Source organism: Myotis nattereri (assembly GCF_964212035.1).
Source record: "Myotis nattereri genome assembly, chromosome: 11".
Classification (NCBI taxonomy): Eukaryota; Metazoa; Chordata; class Mammalia; order Chiroptera; family Vespertilionidae; genus Myotis; species Myotis nattereri.
This window is the reverse complement of record NC_138086.1, coordinates 68980186-68988155: the sequence shown is the minus strand read 5'-3', so window position 1 is coordinate 68988155 and position 7970 is coordinate 68980186.

The following is a 7970-nucleotide window of genomic DNA, read 5'->3' as shown; positions in this document are numbered from 1 at the left end:
CCATTAAATGATTAGGAAATAAGGTATATTATTCTGGGTTGAATAATGCTGAGAAATTTGTGTCTTCAAAAAATGGTTAGACTTGTTGCTGACTTTGAGCAATAATCACATTATAGTCATTAACTGAAAAATAAAGACAAAAATATGCCATTGTGTCCACTATGTGAAAAATAAAATCTCGTAATATCATAGGCATGGAAGTTGCTTATCATTTCACATTTAGTGCTTTGTTTGAACTGGCCCATGACCCATTTGAGATCAAAGTTCATGCAACTGGCAAGTAATGGTGGCATTATTTTGTGTCTCTGACATGTGAAATGCACAAAAAAAGGAATTCATAGAGACAAATTGTTTGGTATGAACAAGTCCCCTTTAAGCCTTAAATATCTTCTCAAATTCGAATGCGTATAAATAATGAGAGAAATAAATTATTAAAGGTAGCCAGTTATATTCTTATTTTCCTCTCCCGAAAGGCTTGGTATTCCTAGTTCTTATTTTTATGCCATTCAGAGTGTGTTTCATGGTCCAAGACCCACACATTTACTAAACACGGCAGAACTTTAGCAGTGGAATAATGCTATATTTTAACTATGTAATGCATTAAATAGGCTTTTATGTTTAGGCTTAAACCCTAACTACGATTTACTATATCTGGAGGAGAGTGTGGGGGGAGGGAAATAAATTCGGAATTGGAATGCAATGTTCCCTGTAACCTGCACATAGCCAAAATTACTTCCAGGCACACCTGTGTGCCACACACAGGCCAGAGCAAAGAGGAGACAAGGAAATATGATGCTTTACTATATAAACTTGAAAGGGAGGCTTACAACTGGAACAAGAGAAGCCACTTCGCTGTATAGAATTCCTACTTTCTGCCTCTCCCAGCAGGGTATGGATCAAGAAAGGTTAGGTAGGGTTTTCCTTCACTCTTCAGCACCACTTTTCAAATGAAGAACTTTTATGAACTTTAAAGAGGTGGCCAGTTAAGAGAAAAATGAGGGGGTAGGATTGTCTGTCCAGGCAGATAGTCAAGGTCCAAGGTTTGTTTTGGGGGTCAGCATGCCTAGGAAGGGGCACTATTTTTGAAATGCAAGGTCTATTTTGGGGAATCAAGGTCTCTATTTTGTTAATCAAGTTCTTTTGGGACACAGCCGCATCTGTTTGCTCACATACTGCCTATGGCTGCTTTCCTGATACAACTGCAGTGTTGAGTAGTTGCAACAGAAACTGTGTGGCTTGAAAAGCCGAGAATATTTACCAGCTGACCCTTTATACGAAAAGTTTTCTGGTCCCTGATCTAGACCCAAACTGATTAAACTAATTGACATTAAGATGCAGATGACTAGTATTTCTCCTATAACCACCCCCAAGAATGTTAACCTATTAAAATGTTTTTAAGACAAAATTAATTGCAACTATATGAATAAAATCTCAGTGGCCACTTGACATATTTTTTATTAGATACTCTCAGGTCTACCAGGAAATGCCTACATATTTGGTTACGTGCACCCTTCACGTAAGCCTATTTTTAGTTAGCTGAACTCACTATATTTGCTCATATCTCTGTTTACTGGGCTTGGGCTGCTCTTTCCATTTCCACCCCACCCCTTGTATCTGAATCATTTCTACTTGTCCTTAAGACTTAGCCCAAAATTTTCCCAAGACATTTTATTCCCCATTGAAGCATTCCTCAAGCCTCTGTCATCCCATTCCATTATTTTTTTTTTTGCTGACCCCACAATTCTAAGTACCACAATGCATATTATTCACTTTATCAAAGTATTTGTCACACTATATTATAATGACTTGTCTACATGTTTCCTCCATCTAACTGTAAACTCATTGAGTGTTCAGACTGTCTTTGTTCATTCTTTTATCCCCAGGGTTAGTATGGTACTTGGCATACTATAAGTGAACAATATTTAATGAATCAATATTTACTAATCTTCTTTGGTTTATTCCCTGATAAGCAAAATACTGGCTATTCCAATGGGAGGAAAGTTTACAAGTAGAGAACCTCCTCAGAAAATTTCCTTGAATACTATGAAAAGAAAGTGGGTAGACAACATCGACAATTGTTTCCTTGTCTTATTTCAAATACCTTTATTTGTTGAGCACCACTAACAGCTATTGAATTCCAAGATAATTTTTTGTGTATGTGTGGTGAAAAGTTGCCAACAAGGTCGTGTGCTCAGAAAGTACAGATTACAGTTTTTTATAAGCCTGGGCGTATCAAGGCATTGATAATGTGGGCAGTATTTTCTTAAAAATGAAACGCTCCTGAATAATTTTCCCATCACGTCAGTACATAGCATTGAATCCAACAGCATTAAGCAAATCCTTCTTTTTTATTTAACTTTCCTGGAAAGATTTACAGAATTATAGATTATTATTGTAGGCCTTCATCATAGAATAGCAAACTGAGGACTCGAATAGGAAGCACCATTAATATTATCAAGTTTGAAAAAACATGAAAGTCCAGACCTCTATTTTATAATGGTCCAACTTATCTTGATCAAGCTGAAATTGACCTTACCATGCATGCTACTTCTGAAAACCAGGCCTGGTCAGCACTGGCCATTAAGTGGAATAATCCATTCAGACCTATTGTCAGACATCCTGCAGTTACTGGAGAACGGCATGACAACAGAACAAACCTCCGCTGCTTGACAATGGAAGGATATTTCCATCTTCAGCTGATGCAGTTTGTTCTGCTTATCATTCGCTTCCTCTTCTTTTGGTACATTTTCTTTTATGGACTCACCTCCATCTCCCTCAGAGTCCATGTGCTTTTGGTGGGGCTAACTCTACACTTACTCACTCTGGGCTCTTGGAGACATGTCCCAGACCGGACCAATTAGCATTTCCATCACAGTAACTGGTTCAGGGATTGGCATGCAACTCTAGCTAATCCAATGAGACTCAACCCTGAAGTGATAAATATGCCTGGACTTGCCAATGGCTACCATGCTGAGAGGGTCTACCTAAGAGTAATACCACTGCAGGGAAGAGCAGAGCTGATAGAGAGAGACTGAGTAGAGTCCTGGCAGAATTATTTAATCTATGCTCAAAGCTAGAACGTCCTTTGAATGTTTCAGTTATTGCAACCAATAAATAGCATTTTTTGGATTAAACTAATTTAAGTGGGGTCTCCATTGCTTACAAACAAAAAGTTCTATCAACTCTAATGATTATGTAATGAAAGCATTATCTGGAAGAGATATCTGGAAAGCCCAGAGAGTTCAAATAATAGAAGAGTGAAAGAAAATGTAAAGAGAATGAATATGAAACATCTCTGAAAGACTTCTAAAGCTAGTTTCAAAATTAGACAAATTCTCAACTAGGAATGATATGTGGGGAAATAAGTTATAATATTTCACTGAAGCTGTTTAAAAGGCAAGAAACTTTGCTCCACTGTGTGAATAGATCATTTATTTATTCTTTAATTAATGGATATGTAGGTGTTTTCTGTTGTTGCTAATAATAGAATATTACTAGCATTCTTGTGCATTTCTCCTTTTGCACCCACTGGGCATGTCTCTCTGGTGTACAGTTAAAGGCAAAATTACTGTATTGCTTCAACTTTACTAGATATTGCTTTCCAGATGGTTGCAATGATTTATATTCCAGCAGCAACTTGTAAGAGTTCTTGTCAATTCATAGCCTCACCAATTCTTGCTTTTGTCAGACTTTTAACTTTTGACAATCTAGTAGGTATGACATTGTATCCTATTTTACTTTGCTTTCCAACATTTTGTCATCTGGTATAAGACACTGGTATTTCCCCATCTTTGACTCAGTGTAGTGGTTGGTTGCTAGGGAATATTCTGTCTATACTTGAATTAGTGTTCTACCATTACCTAGAAGTTAAATAACTTGGAAAATTTGTTTTACAATTGTATCTGTGTATAATTTCACATTTTGTTTCATTTCTAGAGGGCATATTCTGTTCTTGTGTTGTTGTGCTGCTCTGAGTAGTATCATTTTATATTCTTCCATGTAGGTAATCAAATTAATTGTGACATATAAAAACTACTATAATGAGTATGTGAGTTACAAAGTTAGTTGGATTTTTATGCAATAAATTTGTCAAATTGAAGCTGCTTCAGACCTTCATGTACATGCTATTGATCATATAAACTGTATTTTTTTATATTATTTTCATCTTCTCATCTTTATTTCATGTTTAGGAGGACAATAATTATCATTTTTGTAATCTCTTCTATTTTCATTTTTATCATCCTTTTATTCTTGGCTATCTTAATTCTTTTCTTTGTCTTAATGACATTGACTATTAGAGTTTTTGGTTCTGTTATTATAAGATAGTTTTTGACATTTTAAAACTTTATGCCATTTAAAAATTTTTTGTTTTATGTTTTTGACGCTTCTTAGAATACTTTTTCCTCGTCATATTTGAATATTGGTATAATCAATAATTATGAAAAACAAAATTAATTTTAAGGCATACCAAAAGCTGTCAAATACAATTATCAAATCACTCATACTAATACTACATATGTAATTCTACTGATAAATATGTTTAGATTTGTCACTGGAACACTTGATTCTTCAGGCCATTTTACTGCACTGGTGATGAGTTTGTGTACTGTTTTTTTGTGTGTGTGTGGTTATTTTTCCTAGAACCATCATACTATCAGAGTGGTCAGACACACTAAATATGTGATTTAATAGATTGGGAATTTTGAACCTCATTGATGTATTTGCTGTTTGTAGTGGTACTACAGGTTTGTACCTTTTGAATATAGGAATTCCAGTTAATTTAACTTATATTTCAGGTGATCCTATAAAAATATATCATTACCATTGTAAACACTGGTTTTCTGACAGAACTTCTGAAACATCTTATGATTGGAAGAATTTTCCACAGTTGAGCTTCTGACTCCATACATTTCAGATCTTGTTACTCCTCTACTATCCACATGTTTATAGTGCCAGGGACCATCGGACACAGTCTATATTATAACCTCTAATTGGCACCTACATCACATGACACCAGTTAGGTCCTCACAGTGACAGCAGAAATATTTCTGGAAGTCACTCTTTACCTGAAAAAGAAGCCAGCAATAGCATCAGTGAATAAACAGTAACTGTAAACCACATAAATATACCCAACTAAACTCAAATGCAGTGACTCTCCAAATTGACTTCCCTTTAGTCATAGCCCCCAAAATGCTCACAGTCACTCCAGTGACAATTTACACCAAGAGAAATGTGATGAAGAGGTAGTTAGAATAGAAAGGGACGGTGATTTTAACCAATGTGGTCAAAATATCTTCTCAATTTTTACAAAAACATGACCATGTGAACCCATTTCTAGCCCCCGCCCCCTCACACCCCCACCCCGGTCCCCACCTCCCACACACCCCCGGGCCCTGGAAGAGGCTCATGCAAGCGAAAGGCCCTATAGTTAAGCCTGTGGCTTTAGTTAGGAGGCGGAGGTCCAATTTTATTATGTTCCATATGGATAACCAATAGTCTCAGCACATTTATTGTGAAGTTCATATTTTCCCTCTTTGGATCTGCAGTATCACCTGCTAATATATTGGGTCTCCAATATAATTGGGAACCCACATGTATATGTGCCCCTGCACAGGTTCTGGTTTTCCCTCATTGCTGGTTCCTTTTTAAAATGCCTTGGTCTCTTAGCAATTTCCTTTACTTTCTATAAGCCGAATAATGCAAGGAGAGTATGTTTTATGCTGGTTCTACTTATTTTATTTTTAAAATATATTTTATTGATTTTTTTTTTTTTTACAGAGAGGAAAGGAGAGGAATAGGGAGTTAGAAACATTGATCAGCTGACTCCTACACACCCCCTTATTGGGGATGTGCCCGCAACCAAGGTACATGCCTTTGACTGGAATCAAACCCGGGACCCTTCCGTCCACAGGCCGACGCTCTATCCACCAAGCCAAACCAGCCAGGGCGGTTCTACTTATTTTATAGGAAGAGGTCCTCCAAGAATGTATACTACTCCATACTGCCAGAAACAGATGTCTCTGTGCTTAAAGTTCTAAATTTTGGTTATTATATTTTTCACTTTGAGAATGCCTAAGCCCAATTCTTCTACGAATTACTTCCTCTACCTCTTGATTTTCCAAATAAATGTTCTCTTATAGTTTGAGTCTTGGCTCTGAATTCTTTCCTCGCCGGAACTCAAGTACCGAGGTTACTGAACCCTGGTCTGGTCTGACCCCCTTGGCCTAACATCCAGTGCAGTCTTGCCATCCCCAACAACAGAATATAAATATATATATTTACTTATTATAGTAATTGGCTCACGTGGTTATAGAAGCTGAGAAGCCCCATGATCTGCCATCTGCAAGCTGGGAAGCCAGTGGTGCAATCCAGTCTGATAGTATAAGTCCTGATCTGAGTCTTAAGAACCAGAAGTGCAGATGTCTGAGGGCAGGAGAAGGGAGATATCTCCGCTCAGAGAGAGTGAATTCGCCCGTCCTCCACTTTTTTTATTCTATTTTAGCCTCTACAAATTGGATGATGCCCACCAACATGGAGAGGGCCATCTGCTTTACTCAATTCACCAATTGAAATGCTAATCTCTTCCATAAACACCCTAATAGACACACTCAGAAACAATATTTTACTGGCTATCTGAGCATCTCTTAGGCCAGTCAAGTTGACACCTAAAATTAACCATCACAGTTTATAAGTGCTCGGACCAATAAATACTAGCCACATGTGGTATCAAAACTTGAAATATGTCTAGTGTTGCTAAGTAACTTAATTTTAAATATTATTTAATTTCAATTTTTAGGTTAGGGCTACCATAATGGACAATGCAGATCTAAAGAACTTTATTTGGAAAGGGGGATTGCTGGTCAGGAAAGGTCTCTCAGAAGTAAAAAGTGTGTAATAGAATCTAAGTGAGGGGTGAGGTGGGTGGGGGAGGGGAAGCCTGAGGGTGTGCAGTTAAGACTCAAGAAATGGGAAGGACATTCCAGAGAGAGGAAACAGCATTTGCAAATCCCTGGAAACAGAAAAGTTTTAAAAAGGGATTTTTAATGTTAAATTGGGTTCTTTTGCAGAAATTTTATGATATAGATGATTTTTTATTGGCCAAGGGCTTATCTCATCTCAGTATTTTAATTTGGGATGCATTAAGTAACATGTTCTGGCAGGAGAGGCATATCACCAGTTCTCAAATATCCTACCTTTCTCAGTGAAATTTCATTCCCTAAAGACTTATGTTACCTTTTTTTACTTAAGAGCCTTAATTTCTTCATTTGGCATTTCATTTAGATTCATCATCTCCCAATGTTTTGAAAGTTGTGGATTGGATATATATATATATATACACACACACACATACACACACATACATATGTATGTATACTACAGGCCTAGTGCACGAATTTGTGCACCAGTGGGGTCCCTTGGCCTGGCCTGTGGGATCAGTCCAAAACCAGCTCTCCAACATCCCCTGAGAAGTCCTGGATTGTAAGAGGGTGCAGGACAGGCCGAGGGACCCCACCGGGGCACAATCGGGGCCAGGGAGGTATGCAGATGCAGGAGGTTGGCCAGCCAGGGAGGGACTGCAGGAGGGCTCCAGGGTATGCCCAGCCCATCTCAGTCCCTGATTGGCTGGACCCTTGCAGCAAGCTAACCTACCAGTGGGAGCGTCTGCCCCCTGGTGGTCTGTGCATGTCATAGCGATGGGTTGACCAGTTGACTGTCTTCCCCCTGGTGGTTAGCACACGTCATAGCAAGTGGTTGAGTGGCCTTAGCATATCATTAGCACATTACGCTGTGATTGGTTGAACAGCTGACTGGACGGACGGACACTTAGCATATTAGGCTTTTATGGTATAGGATGTAATTCTGATATATATAACTAGAGGCCCGGCGCACAAAATTCATGCGCAGGTATGGTCCCTAGGCCTGGCCTGTGATCAGGGCCATCTTCCCCAGCTGGCCACAGCTGGCCACAC